General features: G+C 43.8%; 1 protein-coding gene across 2 annotated transcripts in view; it reads right to left on the reverse strand.

Moving 5' to 3' along the window:
- Positions 1-22253, reverse strand: part of LOC146863176 (endogenous retrovirus group PABLB member 1 Env polyprotein-like) — a 110500-nt gene that overhangs the window by 66824 nt on the left and 21423 nt on the right. Inside the window, exons 2-3 of one of the 2 annotated variants that reach the window (XR_014978222.1) lie at positions 14218-14266; positions 11730-12425 (exon numbers count right to left, since the gene is read on the reverse strand). The exons of the other annotated variant lie outside the window; for it this stretch is intronic. The gene's annotated coding sequence lies outside the window, so the exon portion shown is untranslated. Of the gene's footprint in view, positions 1-11729; positions 12426-14217; positions 14267-22253 lie in introns of those variants that run through there. 2 annotated transcript variants of the gene reach the window in all.

The raw sequence follows: 22253 nt of genomic DNA on the forward strand, positions 1-22253 counted from the left end.
GGCTTTCCTGAAAATCCAAGGGAAACGTTTTGTGAGCCTGAGAGGGGTGCCCCTGGAACCTCGTCGTGACTTATAGTTGTTCTGCTTGCCCCTGTATCAATTAAAAACTTTCTGTCTTTCCCTAATACTTGACTATGTACATAAGGACCCTCTTGATCTACGGGAATCTCAATAAGGGGTAAGCCAACTTCCCTCTCTAGGCTGTTTCATGTGTATCGCTGATAGTCGGGATAGTCATTTTGTGCATACTGGTACATCTGTTGTGTCGTGTTTTGTGTTGCGGCAATAGGCTGTGACTGTGGTACCGCTACGGTCTGTTGTGCAGCTTGCATAGGCTGTACATTCTGAGGTATTTGTTGTTGGATCTGATCCTGTCTAGGTGGACGTGGTCTCTCCTTGGTTTTACCCGTAGAGATATTATGTTTCAGAACTGCACAATCGTTTATATAATGACCTGGCTGTTTACAATAGTTGCATGTCCCTTTAACAGGAACCGCTGAATTGTTGGACTGTGTCGCACCCTTTTTATGACTGTCAGCTGGAACTGACTGGGCGACGAGCATTTTCATTTTCGTGTCTTTCATACGTCTTTGTTCGTGTTCTTGTTCTTCTCTAATTCTATTCTGGTGGTACTGTAACATTTGTAACATTTGTGACGGGGTATTAGCTTGCCAAGAGCTCTGTAGTATATTGGTTGGGAACATTACTATGTCACGTGTGGAATGTCCATCATAGAATGATATGATGTCAGAGGATAGTATATAAATGGTAGCTATGGAATGTAGTGAGGAATTCTAGATGTGCCGTTGTTGAGGATGCCAGCACCCTCTTACTTGTATGCAGATTACTTCAATTAAAGAAGAATTAATCCATACTACGCTTCCGTTATTACTACAATTTTGGCGACGATCTGGCGAGTACTTTCCACGCGTTCAAACAAGTTCATTTCAGATGTCACATCGTAATGTGTAACCGAAGAAAAAGTGAAGGCGTGTTGTAAAGTTCTTCTACCTAAGGATCGACAAGAACAGATGGTGTGGACTTCGGGAGAATAGTGGAAGTCGTGAGTTAAAGGGTACTTAGCTGTACTTACAGTTTGAGTTACCGTTTCCTGCACGCTCCGGGAATATTTCGAATCCCGCAACCTTCAACTTCCCAGTTGAAGGTTGCGAGAACAAGTCACATCATGATGATGTTCTCAGAAGAGTATTAGAAATTCTAGAAACTAATGGGTTGGTTGCTGAATTAAGCAAGTGTAAGTTTTCGGAGAAATCGGTCACGTATTTAGGTCATGAAATTTCCAATGAAGGAATCAAACCAAAAGCAAAACTGGTAGATGCCATTGTCAATGCTCCTGCACCAAAATCTAAAGATGAACTTAGATCTTTTTTAGGATTGGCAGAATTTTATTCAAAGTTTGTCAACCAGTTTTCTCAGAAGACATATGAAATGCGTGTGTTAATGAAAAACAAGAGTTCATTTGTGTGGAGTGAGGGGTGTCAGAGAGCATTCATGGAAATAAAAGAAGCTATTACTAATGCACCCACTTTACAAGGTTTTGACCCATTAGCTGATACGCTTCTCACCACTGATGCAAGTGGCACTGGGTTAGGAGCTGTGCTGTCTCAAGTTTCTACTCAAGGGTCAGAAGTAGTAATAGCTTTTGCCTCACGTTCACTATCTCCGTGTGAGGAGAAGTATTCGGTGATCGAACGTGAGACTCTAGCATGCGTATGGGCTATGGAGCATTTTCGAAAATTTATCTGGGGAAAAAAGTTTATTCTCAGATCAGATCACAAGCCTTTAACAAAACTGCTAACAACAGAAGGACTGTGTAGAGCCTCAGCAAGAATTGCAAGGTTGTCCATGAGATTACAGGATTATATTTATGAAGTTGAATATGTCCCTGGAGTTAGGAACGTAATTGCTGATTTCTTAAGCAGGTTATCATTACCTCTCAAAGAGATTGATCATAGTTCATGGAATGACTGTTGTGTTGCAGGAATATTCTCGGATACTGAAGGCTTATCTATGGATGAGTGGGAGCGAGAGTTTTCTAAAGAGGAGGTTCTTAGAAGTGTGTTAGAGAAAGTTAACAATGGTTGGTCTTCAGAAGCTAAGCTAAACCCTCAAATCAGACCATTTTGGGAAGTCAGAGATGAGTTGAGTTTTGATGGAAAGTTTTTATGTCGGGGCGAAAAACTCATTCCTCCTAAAGCAGTACGTCAAAAAATAGTTGAAATAGGACATGAGGGTCACCCTGGAATTTCTAGGACAAAAAGAAATGTTAAAGCATTATACTGGTGGCCTGGAATAGACATAGAAATAGAAAGACGCATACGGGATTGTGCAAGTTGTGAGTGTGCTGATAAAAGTCAGAAAACTTCTAACCCCCCTATGTCTTCAATAGCGTGTCCCAAATTACCATGGGAAGAAGTAGCCTTAGACATTATGGGACCAATTATGTGGCAAGATGGTGTATATAAACACATTTTAGTCTTGGTTGATTTGTTCTCAAGATGGATTGAGGTAAAAGTGGTCGAACGTATTGACACGGATATTGTCATTAAATTTCTTGACGAGTGTTTTTTAAGAGAAGGACTACCTGGTTCTATCTTAACAGACAATGGAGTACAATTCAAATCAGAAACAATGAAAACTTTCATGAATTCTACTGGGATTAAGCAAAGATTTGCAGCTTTGTATCATCCCAGGGGGAATTCAGTGGTGGAAAGAGTCAACAGGATCATAAAAGGGACATTGCAACTTGCTAACAAATGTAAAAAAAACTGGAATACGGAACTAGACAAAATGATTTGGTCTTACAGGATAACTGTGCATGATACATGTGGGGAGTGTCCATTTGGATTAATGAGAGGAAGATTTCCGTATTGTAAAATTAACCCCATATGGATGGGTAGGTCAAAAGAATTCAAGTGGGACAGTACCAAGGTCAGAGAAAATATATGTATCTCGCAAGAGAAGAATAAATTATATTTTGATGAGAAACATGGTACTAAAGAAGTTTCCCTAAATGTTGGACAAGTTGTAAGAATTAAAACAGCTAAAAAAGTTGGTAAGTTACAACCTCGTTTTTCAGAACCCAAAACTATTGTCAAGGTGATGCGCAATACTGTCATGTTAGATGATGGTGGTGTGCATCACATGAGTCGGGTTGCTTTGGCTAGATTGTCTGGAACGAATCAAATATCTAAAGAGAGGGGAAGGGGTTATGATTATTGGTGGTTGAGCCCCATTTCGGGTTCTGATTCTATTACTGAGTCGGGACAAGATGCCACTATAAGCAGTGACGTTGAAAGAAGGTCTGGTAACAGTGAGTCGGAGGGTGGTAGGGAACAGGACACCATTGTTCAAGATACTTCTTCCCCAACTCTTTCTGTTCCTACTATGAATTCGTGTCTTAGCAAGGAAAATAATCAGGTGTCTACCAAGTGTGGAAGACATGTGGTCACACCTAAATTTTTACAAGACTTTGTCTGTGATTAAAATGTTTCATTTTGTTGTATTTGTATTTGAAGCATTAATGTGTTTATTATTATTAGAAAGGGGGATGTGTAGTATATTGGTTGGGAACATTACTATGTCACGTGTGGAATGTCCATCATAGAATGATATGATGTCAGAGGATAGTATATAAATGGTAGCTATGGAATGTAGTGAGGAATTCTAGATGTGCCGTTGTTGAGGATGCCAGCACCCTCTTACTTGTATGCAGATTACTTCAATTAAAGAAGAATTAATCCATACTACGCTTCCGTTATTACTACAAGCTCTCTACTTTCAATACTCTGTTCTTAACCTGAGGCAAGGAATTTTCGACTAATTTTGTTACAAAAAGATGTGGATATGAATCGCTACTTTCTTTCAGGCCGCTATTAATACCAAAACATTTTTCAAATCGGGAATAGAAATCACTAGTGTCTTCATCGGGTTTCTGTTTGCAAGCTGAGATTGCTCCCCAGTCCTCCTTTTTCGTAGTTAATAGACGTGGCAATACTTGTACTAATAATCCTGGTAATGCTTTAGTTTTGTCTCCAAGCCCTAGGCCTGCAGTTCGGGCATTTTCTTCGTTTTCTAATGCTGTCCAATCAATCTTTTGTTCTCCCACCTCCCACTCTTTTTCTTTGAGTTTCTCGTAAATACCGGCAGGCAATAATACTTTCAATATTTTCATAATGTCAGGATAGGTATAATCACCCATGGGTAACATGTCTTTTATTTCACGGTGGAAACCTGCTGGATCTCTGTCATGGCTGGGCACTAATTTTTTCATTTCCAATAGTTCTATTTTAGTTATAGGCGTGTACACGAACACGCGTCTAAAAGTATTATCATCATTTCTAACTGGGTGCACTTCGCGTAAGGGATTCTGTCTGTCTATGTAATACGTCTTTCTTTCCATGGAGGGAGCTGGATCGTGCTCTGGACATAAAAAGGCACTATATCTGTGTCGATATTCTAGAATTACTTTAATTAGATCGGTACCTAGACCTCTCCATTTATTCATGAGTAGTTCTATCAGTATATCAGGTAGGGGACCAGGATCGGAGTGTTGGCCTTTATATAATATAAGGAGGTGTTGTATCATGTATATACCAGCTAAACGCTGTTCGTCTGGTGAAAGATTCAAAAACGTATGTACTAGCGCGTCATCACTGTATTTATCAGAACTGTCAGCCCATTGTACTCCTGACCTGGCTAATTCTTGTTCATCCATAGAATCGAGTACATGGTACCCCATTCGTTCTTGAAGTATTTTATCAGTAGCCTGAAACAAATGTTCAGGGGTCTTCGGATTTGACATAGCTGTTTGAAAAATTCTCTTACTTTCTGGACGTGTCGGACGTATTGAATTATTAAAGGATCTTCCCTTACCTACGTAAGCTATCGTTTCTCTAGCTGGTAATTGTAATTGTCCTGTTGTCATTTCTAGCTGTTCCTCCTCCCCGGAGGACTCTGTTTTATCTGCATCTATTTCTCTTTCAGGCTGTTCTCTTTCACATATTTGTTCTACTGTTTTTCTGATCCTTCGGTACATACTTTCTATACTATTCTGTTTATCATGTTTTCCGTCTGCTATATTCTAGCCCCATTTGTTAAGTGCTTTCATTTCTTCCGCGTCTACACCTGGCCTATCTCTGTGTCTTATCAGGCAGTTTATAAAGAAGCGTAACAACAGTTTTTGCGTGTCCACTTTCTGATATTCCATGGCCTCGCCAATACTTTCAGGACCTTGCCCTGTTTGGACAAAGTGGTATATTTTGTCTAGATGATCAATCATTCCTGGTAATATCATTAAATAGTTCGCAACTCGTCGTAGACGTACTGATGATAGCATCATTCTGTCGTCTTTACCTGGTACTGGATCATATCTACAATCTGTAAGAGGCTCCTTAAATATGTCATAATTCGCTGTTTGAGGTGTACGTTGGTGTGCTAGATCCCTATAAGTCAATCGACGCACTGATGGCGGCGTATGAAAGCTTCCTGTCGCACCTCCTGAGGTGCTAGGTCCAAAAGGATTCGTTGGGTGTAAGGTAGGAAGAATAGGTGCAGGAACGGGCGGAAGGTTTGGAACGGACGGAGGAGTATGTTGCTGCAGAAGTGGGGGCGGATTATCTCGTGGTCGAGCGTCATTAGCAGGTGGTGTGCGTGGCGGCGGAGCATTAACATATTCGGGGGCTACATCGTCTAAATAGGAAGAAAGGAAAATGTCCTTTGCGGTCTTGGGGTGCACTTTAGTCGGAAGCAATGGAGGTGGCAGATCTTTTGGTACTTCCAGGGTGGCCTTAGGTAGACCCTCGGCCAGAAGAGGATACATACCATTCATAAGAGTGTTTCGTTGCCTGTCTACTTGTTCTGCTTTTACTCGGATACCTTCCTCAATTAATACGTTTTCTCGGGCTTTGTCTGAATCCTCCCTGCTTTTCTCTTCTTTTCTGAGCGCTTTCTCTGTGCGTCTATGCGATTCTTTACGCCATAATTCAATGGCATCTTTCTGTGATTGCCTTGCTTTCTTTTTCCATAATGCTTCTTCTACTCTCATGATGCAATCTGCATCCCATGTCCCAGCAACGGGCCATCTCTGATTCTCTGCTAAATCCTTGGTGTAGTCTACCCACAATTCGAGCTATAATACGGCATCTAGGCCATGTTTATGGTACATAAAGTACCCTGGAGAGTCCCTAGGTGGAATGGGAACGGCTTCTTCGAGTATCCCTTTTCTAGTTTTTATCTGTCTTAATTTTGAGAATAACGGCATCTTAACCTTGCTACCTGATTCTTACTTGGACTTGAACACAATTTAATACAATAAACACAGTAATGAAGATCGAACAATCACTCATACCACGACATTTAAAACATATTAAAACATTTTAAGACGAACAATGATAATTAGAATAAAACTAGTTAACTGCATAATACTAGATGTACTGCTAAACAGTACAGATACACTGCTGAAACAGTGCAGACCAGGTCTGTGTACCCAAACCCGTCTTGACCGGCACAAACCAATGCGCACGTCTAGATGCGTCCCCAGCAACGGTACTCACCGGGAAGCACGGAACGGAACAGAAGGCCTCGGAAGTCTGGACTGGACTAGACCAGACTGGACTGGACTCGACTCGTGACTTAGTTACTTCGGAACTTCGGAATCTGGTGGGCCTCTGTATACCTCGGATCTTGCTCTCTCAGCTAGGCTCTGGTCGGGATCCTCCGCACTCCTCACCGCCTCGTCTGGGTGTTGATCGCAGCCTCAGTCACCCCCGTTGGCCTGAGGGAGATACAGGAAATCCTGCGGGTACGCGTAGTTGTCCGTCCGGCTGTGGCAGGAGACCGGGTGTGCAACGCACCTCCGGCGCGTGAGGTGAGGAAGGTGTCCCTGTTCGGGCGCCAATTATGTGGTAAATTTTAATTACCTGGACTTAATTTATGCGGTAAAATTCAATAAGAATAACTCAGTAAAAATAAGAGGCAGAATCCGTGGTATTTGAGGTTTTAAAATGGGATTTATTCCTTACAAAGGAATTGGTTCGAACCAGGCAATCGGGTTCCGTCACCACGAAGGTTCGGGAAGGGATAGAGCGATACTTTATTGACAGGTTATCATATATATAGTAAATGCATTACAGTGAAGACATATGCAGAAGGCGTGACAGCTGAGAAGAGAGATAAGAATACACATACGTAATAGAAAAGGCGTTACAATAGGCGTGTACTAGAAACGTCATTATGAGGATGTCACAGGTGGGTGGATCCATAAGAGAATCCTGCAAAGTCAGCAGAAATATATGGCAGAGATGCGCGCACAGTAGCATGACGTGTGATTGACGTGTAACTGGAGGGTGAAGGGGACTTGACATTTAGCCCTACATGAGGAGACAGAAGTCTGGGATGTCAGAACAACCTAATCCCATATCGTATCTAATATCTTGTGTTTAAGGAACTGTATTATCTGGAAGGAAAGGTCTCTCAGGCAGAGGCTATCCTATACTGACTGTTAGTGCGTGTATAAGCGTCTACGTGTCTACATGAGATGCGAGGGGGCATGGGCCTACCATGGCAACAGAAGCCATGAATTACTTGCACGGAGACAGTAAGGCCGGGCCCTTTGCTCTGTAGCTGGAAGGATGTTTACCTAAACTACTAGACAGGAATGCATGTCTCGAGGAGCGGAGCAGATAACTTGAAGGCTGAATACAGTTTTGGCAGGCAACAGGCCGGGCCAGGCACCGTTAGCCGCGCAGGAAGTAAGACAAAGGTCATGGATACAGATGCAGGTCCAGGCTGGAGCATTCAGAGGCAGAAGGCAGGAAAAGCTCGATGGCAGAATTCAGGGCCTAACTTGCCAGAGCTGAAAAACGTGAAAGGTACACCATATAAAGGCGGTGGCAAGGCATACTTAGGAACGGAATATTCGACCCATTCATGGCGGATCTGAAAGAGGACATGTTAACGTTGGACGTATATGTATTTGCGTCTTCATAGCTTGAAGTGGAGGGAACATACATGTACTTGTAGCATGTACATGGAGCCGTTGGGGTCTAAGATAGGGGACACAATTGATCATAAAAATTCATATTTCCTCAGTATATATGGTTTTCTATTAGTATTCCTGACTTGGTTAGTTGGTCTGTTATGTCCTGTCTTGTTCACGTGGGTGAGTGTGGATGTAAGAGCTTAGTTTGAATGAATGTATGGAGCTGTGGGGCAGATTATTTGCAACACAAATGAAATATGTTTTTGACTCGGGGGCACTTGACACTTTCTTCCATGTATGAATTGTATTGATTGTTTATGTCCATTGATGTACATAGAAACGTGTATATATTTTTTGTATGACAAATACGTCAAACATATTGCTCATATATGTTTTTATATTATGAGATTATATCCGACATTGGATTATTCTTAAAGAATGCGTCCCTAATTGCACACTCTCCTTAGCTCCCTGTGGATGATGAGATACATATCCCTATTATATGATTGAGGTATTCTGCCATACTAAAGAAATTGTTTTCAGGCAGTTGGATTCGCTTTTCTTATTATGCAACACCCATGGATTCCGACGCATTCCCATATTTACCAGGTTTTGTAAACCTGGGAATGCATCAGATTCGAATGCCTCCCAGGGGAAGCGTAAAAGTGGTGCAACAAGGAGCAATAACTTTATTTCTCCTCGTGTTTTTCTCTTTCTATGTATCTATCAATAATTGTTTTCATGCAGGAAGGTGCTCCTTCCTGCACAAAAACAATCATCCCTGCAATGCAGGCATCCTTGCACTATGGTGCAATGGCGCCTGCGTTGGCGCTAGGCAGCCTATTGTGCGCCAGCGCACAGGAAAGCACAGCGGTGTGTCATATTGTAAATACGATGCATACCTGCACTTGCCTAATGATGAAGCTCAGCGCAGCAAGATGGCTCGCTTATCTTGTAAATATGCCCTCCATTCCTTAAAGGAATCGTATAGCACATCTCACGAGTGCCTCGTTATTCCTGTGACTGGTGCCACACTGTACAAATGACAATTGCAGTAGTGTTATTAAACTTTTGAAACTTTCAGATGCTTGCTTATTTATTCATCTATCAGTGTTGTGTAGCACAGAAGCGAAGGTGACAGGGCGCTTTATATATTAATGTTTTGTCCAGTTGTCGATGGGGTGTCTACGTTAGCTTCAAGCCATCATGTTTAGATACCTGAAAGTTATTTCAATATCAGACAAGAGCCGTGACAGTTGAAACACAGTATTAACAAAATATCAGGCAAGAGCAGCAAAAATTAAACAGAAAAAATGTGTCAAGAGTCATTGATCTTATAGAAGCTGTTTGGGCTCGCATTGTCTCTTTGGGAGAACACTTATTCTTGGAATGTGCGATGACTGCATGTGGATGTGGCACAGGAATAAAATGTATTTCACTTTCCATCTAATTTTTTTGAAGATGTAATTGTACTGTTGTTCGGGCGAATATAATTACAGGTTCTGGGGGAACTTCCATTGAGTAACTGCTTCAGTGTGTTTTTTTAAATACTATTTCCGTGTAGCTGTCACTTAGATGAGAACGCATTAGGGGTGGGTGGAATTTGCGAAATCCACTTTCGCAAATTATCGCGAAAATGTTTAAAATTATCGCAAACAAGCGGAAATATCGCGAAGATGCGGAATTTTTTTATCCCGCATGTTCGCGAGATTTTCTGCATGGTTGCTGGTCGCCAACTTACCCATGTGGTTGCTCGCGGGCGCGGCCATCTTGTTTTGAGTTGTTTCGCGGTGTATGATCACGCGACGCATGACGTCACTGCGGGCGCGAACTGTCGCAAGACAGCGCAAATGGCTAAAAACAATCCCACATCTCATGGAGAACACGACCGGATCAAGAAAACTTGTCGGCGAACGCAGGGATTCAGGTAAGGCGATCGCGCGCGCGAGAATGTATTATTTTACAGCGCGAGCAAGAAACAAATTATTGCCTGCTGCGGAAAGCGGAAATTTTGACATTTTTGCGCTCTCCGCGGAACGCGAAAATGTCAAATTATCGCAATTTCCGCGAACGGAACGAAATTTTTGCCCAGGCCTAGAACGCATCAGAGTTTTCAGTTTCACCTTGAGGCAGCTTGGTCCTGCCCTTCTGAGGGCCCTTATCACAGACGCTAGTTCACCAAAATGCAAGGGGTAGCGGAAGTGACGTCACATGCCCCTTGACCTCCACTTTCACTCACACATACATATACTTATAGACACACATGCATTCACATAAACACTCTCTCACACATACACACTCTGCCTACACATGCACACACATTCACACACTCTATTACATAAACACTCAACACTGCAAGCATGCACACAACACACATACATACATTCAAAAGCATTTTTTTCCTTACCTCGACTGCCAGGGAAAGTCATATTCCAGCTATTTGTAAACCATTTTTTTTATTAAACTAATAGCGAATAATGTAATATTATTCACTAGTAATGTAATTTAAAAAATGACAAAAAAACTAGGTGAGTGAATCCCCCACCGACGTCTATAAGGGCGAGCTGCTTCTGTTCATGGCACCGATTTTTAGCCACTGCTGGCGCTAGGGGTCGCAAAGGCACTGACAGGTGCCACCAGGGGGATGCCAGGTGTCGCAGCGGCGACCCCTGAATGACGTCCATGGCCCTTACACGAGTTTGAAGATATTGCTGGTTTATGTGAAAAAACACTTGAAAGATATGAGAATGGGGAGACATGGGAATATATTCTGTAACCCGTGACCAGTCTGGCGGTTCATCGTAAGGCTGCTTGAGGGATGTTACCCCCCTCGCCCCCACCCTCTCTCCCCTCGCCCCCCCCCTGCATTTTAAGAATTGTCACCGATAGTATTTTCCATAATGCATTCTTGATAGAACAAGGGCCAGTTAGCTTTATTTCAAATCAGGGTCTGATAGGAATTGTTTTGATAATTATACATTAAATACATGTGATAAATTATGTTTGGTTCGTTCCCTAACTCGAGAATGAAAGTTAGGTAGCCAGTAGCTACTGAATAATGTGTGCCTTTATAATTTAGAACAAAAGCTCGAAGCATGAAATTCTGCAAATGAGCACTAGGCGGTAGTATGGGACCGATAAACTCTTTATCCACATAGTAACTTTAAGAAGGAAGTTGAATGTAATATGTTGTTTCTGAACTATATATAATACCTGTACTGTGCATGACATCCTCCTGTATTTTTCTCTTATTATAACGAACGTCAGGTTGTATGTAAACCATTCAAATGCCCGATAACATATCTAACAGCACAACAAAGTCACACCCAACGTCTGACTTGCGAAACTGCATAGGTGCTCATTCCGATAAAAGATGCAGAATTAATTTTGAAATCTCTTCAGTGGGACTGCGCTTTAAAATAGTTAATATAAAAATAGCCATAAACGTCCTCTATTAAATGAACGCCTCGTCAATGCGAGTAGTTACGGATTACCATGCTACTCACCGAAAAGCGCATCGACGCCTCGTCAGGGGTAGTAAGTGCTATATAAATACAATACAATAATACAATACATAATTAAAAACTAACCCTTACTACTTGATAAAAAAATATCGTGCAGCTTCCTAGAAATAACCCTGGAAAAGTTTTAAGAATTTGTATATATCAAACGAAAATGTTTGTATGCGAAAAAAACAAGTTCAAACGCACTTACTAATGCTCTTATTTATTGACTAAATATGTTTTCCAGGTTAAAATTACATAAAAGAGAAACCTAATTTTCAGTTAGGTGTTTCCTGAAACCACAATGATGCGGTCCAGCACTTATCATATACTGTTGACCCTGGAGTATAAACAAGCATTTTTTCGCTAAGCAAATGCGATGACACGTCACACATACTAGTAACACAGTTGTTAACCTTTCTAGCCATTGCAGTCAGATGTTAAGCCGTGCAGAGTTTGCTGGACCATGAGACGCTGCAGTGCACACATTTTGGATTGGCGAAGGAGATTTGTGCAGGAACGCGTTGATTTTCTCCTAGATGTCAAAGGCTTCCAATGGGTGTATACTGGATTGTAGATTAGGCTGCAGTTTTGCGAGGAGGCGACAAAGCAAATTCATTATTGAAGAGATGTGTTTTGCATTAATAAAGGATGGTCCCCTGGGACCGAATGAACATGTCCTGTGCTTAATTTGAAAGGTTAAAGATAACATTAAATTGTAATAGTCAAATTGGTACCAATTTCAAAGTTGATAGTTATACAGGATAACAGATTATACAAATATTGGGGTCACTTGGCAGCTAACAGGAATACACGGTATAACTTTCCTCACAGGTGAAGTAGCCGAGATGTAATGGCTTGTAGAATGCAAGATGGCCGTCAGTCAACCTCAGGCGAGCAGGTCAGGCAAGGTCTAGATGCTAGGACAGAGAAAGAACGGCTTTCAATTCGTGAAAGGCGAGCCTGTGACACTACCAGCAGCCGAGCAGGAGATGCTCAGAAGGAGAGAAGTGCTGGAGCGCCCCCCCCCCCCCCACTCCCCCCGCTGCTCTATCGTTTCTTTATCATTCTCTAAGTTCTGCCCTTTGCCACAGGAATCAGTGGTAGCAGTGAAGAACGAGAACTGAGGGTTTACATGCAGGGCACACGTCCTAAAAAAAGAAGTGGGGGGACGCTGTCACCGGAAGTGACGTCACAACAGGAATCCCATGAAAAGAAGTGGGGGGGGACGCTGTCACCGGAAGTGACGTCACAACAGGAATCTCATGAGCATATCTTTGGTAATTTACGGGAAACTTCCCTCCCACCCGGGCTCTCTGCTCACACAATGCTGTCCAGCTTTTGGGCAGGGGGGACGGCGTCCACCCGGAAAAACCTCGTAAAATAAGTGGGGGGACGCCGTCCACCCGCGTGGTACCCCGACTCGAGCCCTGTTTACATGTCAACACGCATCAGTGGTTCATTCAGATATGACCCCAGAGAAGCTAGCAGATGTGGCTAGCAGATCAGACTGCTTTGCCAGACGTGGGGTGAGGCTGGAGTGATTGCATAGGGTTGTTGTTCCTCTTTTGCTGTGCAAGCTAAAGACTACCAGAGTCATTCCCTGCGGTTATGAGTAATTCTTTCACCCTCTTCACCACCTTTTAGTAGTTACATTTGTCTCCCTAAGTGAGAGGGGCGTGTCCAGACACGCGTCCCATGCTCATTGGTTCACAAGGACTCAACAGCATATGCCAGGGACGTGAACACGGCTGAAACAAGGCTTGGGTTATCATCTTCTGTAACTGAGGGACATGGGCTAGCAGTTCGGGCTGAATCCTTTGGGACAGAACGAAGACTGCCTTACACATAATGGACTGATTTTGTGACAGTGATGTCACACTAAGTGCAGCAGAAGGTGGTGTGACAGGTCGACTCAAACAAAGTCAGAGAAATACCAACTTATTGACTCTGGTGAAATTCCTCTTGTTCTTTCTGCCCAGGAATGGAGTATTTCTTAAGTGCTACTACAGTGGTTCTCATAGGCAACCATACAATATAGTATATTCTATTCAATAAAAATTATAAAATATGAAAATGTAAACAGACATATAATATCAAACAATTGAATAATAATCATCACAATGGACACAAAAGAAGTTAAGTGATCTTTCTATTTTTGTTTTTTACATATAATTCTTAGTTAACCTAGAGCCCCAATTAACGTCACTGGTAGGTCTAGTGTGCATACAAATCCATATAATGTGCCCCAAGTGTTAAAGAACATAAACAAATAAAAAAACACAAGAGTATATACAGAAAGAAGGAAAGCTGCTGTTGGGCAGCAGACAACGCATCAACATGATTAATAATATCGTTGGTTTACAGGAAATAAGCAAGTTTGTCTGTTTGTGCTGTCCACGGTGTTTCGACCCACACCTGGATATAGGGGTCTCATCAGGACTGACACTAATGGGACATCCAGTGTGAAACAGAAATGAAAAATCAATGGACGGGGAATCGGGGGTTAACTGTGGAACTGGCCCTAATGATAGCGCAAGGTATGCAAGGTGAGCATGGTAACCATGAAGGAATGACTGCAAGGGTGAGGGGAGACCTTAATCAAATGTCCGAGGCATGCACAGAAAGCATGCTAGCTAAAGAAGAATATAATCTTAATATAATCACTTAATAGTACCGTGCTAGAGAAACAAAGCGTCAGCACCACTGTACCTCATGTTTCTTAAGGGCATGTCAAAAATCATCCTTTCGAATCCGGGAACTAAAAGAGAGTAAAACAAAGCCTATGAACTACTCTGCTGCACAGAGAAACGACTATTCTTATTTATTTATGAATCATACGTAAAAAGCAATAGAAAATCATTTAAATTCTTTCGTGTCCATTGAGATTAATATATATTTTTGGGGGTTTATTATATGTATGTGACTTGTTGGTGGCAGTGCTGACTAAGGGGCATATTCTCAAGAACGTGTGATAATCATCGCAAAAGTAACTTAACGCAACCGAAAACATCGCAGGAAATTTACGCCGTGTTAACCAAGTATTCACAACACGACAGTACCATGCGATAGTCACCAGATAACGTGTCCAATGGCCGCATTAAAATCAACGCCACGCCGCAAAAATGCAAAACACGAACGCAAAAGAAGCTGCGATGAGGCCAATCACGATACAAAAAGCTGCAAAAACCAGTGACAGGCCTGCAAATCCTACGTGTCTGGCAGGAAAATGCATTATAAAAGCAGAACAAGAAAAACACACCAGAAACAATCCAAAGTGCACAGCACCATGGATGCACCCTGACCGAGCGCAGAGGCTAACGCGAACCCCACAAGCCCCACAGACCACTGAGGTTCCGTGGGAATCGTAATGACACTTTTTGGGTGTGTTCGAATATGGACAAGTTTGGTATCTACGAACCGCAAATGACGAGTTTAGTGGGTGTACGCGTTTTCGCTACGCTACTATGTACGGTTCGTCTCATTCCTGGGTATGTCCATCTGAGCCCTCGGGTTCCATTTTAGATGCGGCATCCATTTTGTTTCTTGCCCTCAAGTAGCCAGCGAACGGACCTTGCCCGCTTTGTGACCCTGGTATTCCTAAGCTTTCGTGGAGGACACGTGTTCCTTTGAAGGTGTCTTTATGATAAGGGGAATGACACGGCAAAGGCAGATGGCCCCGCTCGAGGCTCATCTTGCCGTGCCAGTCTATTGTTTCAGTCATGCATGCATTAGGCACGAGGTCTTTGATCCTGCAATCAAGTTTCCGATATTGCCCTTTACACTCTTTTCCAATCTGTTGTGCATCCTTGTTTTTCCTTTACATCTGTTTCTGTCCCTTCTCCTAATTCGTTTACAGTCGGAATGGAATGTGCTTAATGTGGGGATGATGTGCTTTTACAGTTGGGGACCGGCAATGTTGCTGTAATTATGTTCCGGGCCTCTGAAACATGAATGCGACCCTTTTGAAGTTTACTGTGGGAACTGAGTTGTAACCTTTTGTTCGTCATGTTGTGCAATGACCAGAATGTGTATAAAAGGAGCGATCCACTTTCGCAATTCGAAGCAGTCTCTCAGAACCTACACGTTGTGTACTTCTTGCGATTTCTGTATCCCTGCAGTAAATAAACGCTGATCTTTGACGCCGCCGGAAGTGTCCCGTGTCTCTGTGTTTTGTACGCCGGAACAGGTAACCCACGAAGGTTTCAGGTGTTGTCCCCTGGCACCGCAGGGCCTTAGAATAGCCCAGTCCTTCAGTTGGCACCCAACGTAGGGCGACATCAGCGGTACCGGTCCAAAGCCCGACGATCGTGAGGAACTTCGTGTGAAATTTCCGAGGGAAGGTGCACCCCGCTTCATCGATCCAGTTGTCGAAATAAGTGGCCCGAAGACTTTTCCCGCGAAGATTCCCGCCTCCTGACGGCTGCGACGGACTGATGCCCTGACTGTCGACCTGTTTTGGCGCCTGGCGTAGTCCTTTGTACGGCGAGACGATAGACGGGCCTTCCTGGTGACGCCATTGCTCTTTCAGTTAAGTATTTGTGGGTCGCTAACTCTGGTTGTTTGCATGGTTCCATTGCATTTGTGGTTCTTAGTTGTTGGTTCTTAGTTGTTGGGTTTTATTTGACGATTGCAATTGCCAAAAACCGAGGGTCTTGCATTTTTTGCGAGGACATCGTAATTCGATAGCCCTTGAAGTTTGTAAACTCGGTTAGTGTGCACGATGCCTGGCCGTAGTACTTTGTTTGGTTTCCTTAAATGTTGCAGCACGGATTCCCGACTGGAGGATTCATGCCCGATACCTCCAGTTGGAACTCCAATTTATGAGCTCTATAGTCGCCACGGCGTAGGTCCTATTGTATATAATGAATATTGGATTTGTTACACTAAAAATGATGGTGTTCTTAGTTGGCCATCACATGGTAGCCTCGAAACTGCAATATTAGATAATCTTGAAGCTAAATTGTTTAAAAAGAAGGCTCGGCCGGCCATGTTTGATTCCTTTCGATTATGGCGCAAAGAGGCCAAGCAGAAAGAAATCAAACAGATTAAGAAAAATAAGAGAGAAGGTGTCATTACGGTGATGCGAAATGCAGAACAGTATCAGCGAGACAAAGATGAGAAGGAGCAGGAAGTTAGTGCTAGACTTCATCATATGGCGGTGGATAAATGTTATCCGGTTTTACCGTCTAGTCCAGATAAGACGGGAGAAGAAGTGGTAGAAGATCCCATATTGTCCTATCTATTGAAATCACCACCTCCCTATGCTCCAGATACCGTGGGTCCTGTGATTCCTCTTGTTCCTCAACCTGCTGTTCTGGCGGCTGCTGGTCAGCCTGTCGTTCCTCCTGTTCTTCCGAATCCCCTTGTGCCGCAAATTGTTCATCCTCCTTTACCCGCTCTTTTTCCTACTGCTCCTTTGCCAGTATCTCATCAGCCTAATCTTACTACTACTCCTGTTATCCCGACTACTGCTACTGTTTCTTCGTTTACTCCTAATGTTGTTGCTCCTGTGCCTCCTTCTTCTTCCCCTTCTGTTCGTAGTCGTATATTTAATGCTGTCGCTACTCTCTATTCTCCGTTTTTTGGACCAGTACTCGGGTCAGATCTTTCTGATGTTGCTCAGAGGCGCAGTCAAATTCCTGATGGTAGGGAACGTGAGTCGTTAGTGAAAATGGCGCGTAAGTGGATTAGGCATCCTGCGAAGTACGCTTCGCGTATAGTTTTTGAGACATTTTCTCAGTTTAATGAGCCCACGCAAAGATTCGTGTTCGAGGAAATGTGTAAATTCTTGAGAGAAGAATGGGATAATGAGGAGGTAGATAATGTACCGCCCGAGATCACTGAGCTTCAGAATCAATTTTCGACTGGTATGATTGTGGGTGGTAATGTCCGACGTGCTTTAGAGCGTCTGTTATCCTTTCGATCTACAGTGCAACCTCGAGCATTGTTTAAGGACGCCACTGGGGAGTGGATGGCACAACCAGGTCAGTATCCTATGCGGGAAGTTCCCCCAGTATGGATGCCAGGTGATCCTGCTGCTAATCCTATTATTCCACCACACTTTCAGAGAGTTTGGATACACCTCCCGTGGAAGCGATCGGAAGTTTTGCAGGTAAAGCAAACCTTGCCTGACCCCCGCAAAAATCCTGCAGGTTATTATAAGGAGTTGTCCCAATTAGTGGATGCTACTGTCATGAACCTTGCCGATATCGATATGTTGTTTGGTAATGTAGTACCTCAATCGATTTGGGCGAAAATCCGTCAAGAGAATCACGCAGCTGAGTTAGGCGGTGATTGGGCTGCTCTTGCGGCGGCTGACGGACGGCAAGTTGGTGGGGCTAAACCCGAACAGCTCATTGAGAATCTGCCCCAGAGGATAATTACACTTATGAAGACACTTATGCCAGCCATACGCGTTAATTGGGACAAATTGTCTGCGTGCAAACAAAAGAAGGACGAGAGTGTCTCCGATTTCTTTACGAGATTTGAGGAGGCATTTATTGATCATAGTGGTCAGGATATGAGCTCTGAGGGAGGTCAGCGGTTGTTTGTTGATAAATTTGTATCAAATTTGTTGCCTGAACTAAGCAACAAGTTGAAGAATTCTGAAAGTTCGTGGGCCGTTTCTACCACTGCTCAGATATTAGCCACGGCCCAATACTACGAAAATAGAGAGAAAGAAGAAAGCGAGCGCGCAGATACGAAAACGAAGGATCTTAAAACAAAGGTCTTATTGCAGCAAGCATATCCTCCGCGCTCGAATCAAAATGACTCGCAACAGCCAAATCGATTACAATCGCAGTTTTCTAGATCGCAGTCGCGTACTGACTCATCTACACCTCGTTTTGTGTTGGGGTATAATCAATGCGCATATTGTAGGGGTGAGGGCCATTTGAAGTTTAATTGTCCAGTTTTGCGTGACCGGAACAATGGTGTTTCGGCTCGAGGAGGTCGTAGTGGTCCTCAACAAGCGTCACGCGGTAGAGGTCGCGGTGTTACTCAGAATCAGAACGAGCGTCTTGCCACCCCATCAGATTCGCAAAATTGCTTTGATCGGCGCGATCCATCGTCTGGTAGATCTGCACAATATCATGTGGATGACTATTATGTCGAGCATGATGTTGATGCGGACGGTACTTACTAGGACAGCCATAGACAAAGAAAGGGAGTAGTATCAGTTCCGGTTGATCAGAGAGGGCCTTATGTCGCAGTTGCTACATTGGGCGTAGTTGAGCCTTTTCTGTTGGACACTGGTGCAGCGAAAAGTTCCATCATGCATTCGAAACTCCCTGGCACGCCTTTGTCTGGCTTAACGAATGTTTCCGTTGGATTCTCTGGCGCCCCCGTTAGCAATCCAGTTTCTAGCCCTTTGCCCCTTACTATTGGGTCTCGTGAGTTAAAAGCTCCTTTGATTTTGACTACTGGTTGTGGTGAGAATCTTTTGGGCTTGGATCTGTTGAAGCGGTTATATTCGACTTTGTACTGCTCTCCTGCGGGAGTGGAGCTTACGTTGGGTCAGAGAGTGATCTCTCCTATGTATTTGTCGACTGATAAGCTCCCACCGGAATTGAGTTCTCTTCCTGATTCTTTGTGGGCGACAGGTCCCAATGACGTGGGCCTGCTGGATATACCACCTTATGTTGTTCAATTGAAATCAAACGTGCGACTGCCACGCATTCCCCAGTATCGTATCTCTCTTGATGGAGAACGAGCGCTATTAGCGATCATTTACGATTTGATCGATAAAGATGTCATCGAGGAAACACGGGGTAACGTGTGTAATAGTCCTGTGTTACCTATTTTGAAACGAACTGATCCATCCAAGCCTCCTGTGTATCGTTTTGTTATTGATTTAAGGGAGGTGAATAAAATTGTTGTTCCACAGTTTCCTGTGGTGCCTGACATTACAGCTTTGCTGACTCTGATTCCAGCTTCTGCATCATGGTTCTCGGTAATCGACCTGAAGAATGCGTTCTTTAGCATTCCGATTGCTGAGGAAAGCAGAGATTTATTCGGTTTCTCATTAGGTGGTCGTAGTTTCAGGTTCAAACGCGCACCTCAGGGCTACTGTGAGAGTCCATCGATCTACAGCCAAGCTCTTAAGAGTCAACTTGATGCGTTTGTGTTGCCGGCTGGTGCGGCTTTGATTCAGTACGTTGATGATCTGTTGGTAGCTGCTGACACTGAACAGATTTGCAAAACTGCTACAGTATCACTGTTACAGCATCTATGTGACTTACATCACAAAGTGTCACCTTCTAAACTACAATATTGTTGTCAAGAAGTAACCTATCTAGGTCACTTATTGTCAAAGGCGGGAAGAAGGTTGACCCCTGAAAGAATTGCAGCAATTGCTCGAATGACTGTGCCAACAACTCAGAGAGATGTGCGTGCCTTTCTAGGTATCACGTCATACTGCAGGCAGTGGATTCCGAACTTTTCACTGTTAGCGAAGCCATTGATAGCTCTCACGTGCAAAGATGTTTCGACTCCTTTGCCATGGACGGAAGAATGTCAGAAAAGTTTTTCTGAACTACGTGATGCGTTGTGTTCGGCTCCTGAGTTAGGTACTCCTGATTACAGTAAGCCATTTACACTATACGTTCACGAGAGAGAAGGTTGTGCGTTGAGTGTTTTGACGCAACAATTTGGTGGTAAGCAGCGTCCATGTGCGTATTTTTCCTCGACTTTAGACCCGGTAGCTAGAGCGTTGCCAAGTTGCTTGAGGGCGACAGCGGCAGCTGCGGTGTCTATTCGACAATCCGCAGGTCTGGTCATGGATAATATGCTCATAGTGATGGTCCCCCATGCAGTTGACACTCTCCTGAATCGGACAAAAACTCAACATCTGACGAGTGCAAGGTTGTCCGGGTATGAGTTGACACTTTTGGCAAGTCATATACAGATTAAGCGTTGTAATGTACTGAATCCGGCGACATTGTTGCCGACTAATATGGAATCAGATGATGTACCACCACATGATTGTTATTTACGAACTGAGGAAGAAACGAAGGGTCGTGTGGACCTGAAAAACACTCCGTTGACAGATCCCGATGGCACTTTGTATGTTGATGGTTCATGTTTTAAGTTGCCGAATGGTGATGTGACGACTGCGTATGCTGTAGTGACGTTGAGCACGGTTGTGGAAACTGCGAGATTGAGTCAGAATTCAGCCCAAGCGGCAGAATTGATTGCGTTAACAAGAGCGTGTGTTTTGTCTAAGGGAAAGCGAGTGAATGTGTTCACCGATAGTCAGTATGCATTCGGTGTTGCACATAGTTTTGGTCGATTGTGGAGAGAAAGAGGATTTATGACATTGCATGGTACGAAGATCCAACACGGGCAGCTCGTGAATGATCTTTTGGATGCACTTACATTGCCTAAACAGGTAGCGATCGTTAAATGTAGTGCGCATCGAAAGGTTACGGATGACGTTGGTCGTGGTAATGCATTTGCGGACGAGATTGCTAAGGAAACGGCTAAGAATCTTGCAACCCGAATGTATGTTACGAGTTCAGTGAGGTGGCCGACGGAGACTGGTATGTGTGAAGACACTGTTGAGAGTGTGAAAGCAATTCAGAATGAGGCCGCTGAGACTGAAAGGACCAAGTGGAAAGAAAGTACGGGAAAGTTGGACATGCATGGATGTTGGGTTGACTTGTCGGAACGTCAGAGGTGGATGTTACCGGATGCGTATGCATTAGCCGTCTTGACTATGGCTCATGGGTTGTCACACATTAGTGCGAAAGGTATATGCAAGTTATTGTCCCCTGTATGGAAGAACGATGGTATTGCTAAATGTGCTGAGAGGGTGGTTAAGAATTGTATGGCGTGTTTGATGCATAATCCTGGCAAGGGCACCCCCACTCCACCTGGTCATTTTGCTCCTCCTGCCTGTCCCTTTGAGGTTATCCAGCTGGACTTCATTCATATGGAGAGATGCAATAATCTGAAGTATGTTTTAGTTGTGGTTTGTGCGTTCTCCAGATGGATCGAGGCCTATCCTCTTAAGGATAATACTGCCCTGTCCACAGCGAAAGTCCTACTGAAGGAATACTTTCCTCGGTATGGAATGCCACGGATTGTGTGGTCAGATAACGGAAGCGAGTTTGTTGGAAGTGTGATGCAGACTGTGTGTAAGGGCCTTGGAATTCCACAAAAATTCCATAGTGCCAATCATCCTCAGGCAGCGGGTTTGGTTGAAGGGTACAATGGTACTCTGAAGCTGAAACTTGCGAAGATACAAGCTACGACTGGTTTGTCATGGCCTGATGCCTTGCCTCTGGCTCTCCTATCAACCAGGGCGACTGTACACTCTCGAGTAGGGCTCAGCCCATATGAGATTGTGTTCGGCCGCCCTGCGAACATTTGGGGAGTCCCGAGACCTAAGGCCTTTGATAGTCTTGAGTATCCAATGCTAATTGATTATCTTCATGATCTGACTGCTAAATTGAGGTTAATTCATCAACAGGTCTTTGAAGCTTTGCCAGCACAGACAGAGGGTCCTGGACATCGGCTCCAACTGGGTGACTGGGTTGTTACCCGCAATTTTGGCAGAAAACGCAACTTGGAGCCGAGATTTGTGGGACCCTTCCAAGTACTATTGGCTACAAGGACTGCAGTTCGGTTGGAAGGCAGAAAGAACTGGGTACATGCCACCCATACCAAGAAGGTTCCGATCCCTTCACCAGCAGACAGTTGGGTGAGAACTGGTATTGCGGCAACGGAAACCGAGACCCCTCTAT

Source organism: Triturus cristatus, chromosome 2_2, assembly GCF_964204655.1.
Source record: "Triturus cristatus chromosome 2_2, aTriCri1.1, whole genome shotgun sequence".
NCBI classification, from domain to species: domain Eukaryota; kingdom Metazoa; phylum Chordata; class Amphibia; order Caudata; family Salamandridae; genus Triturus; species Triturus cristatus.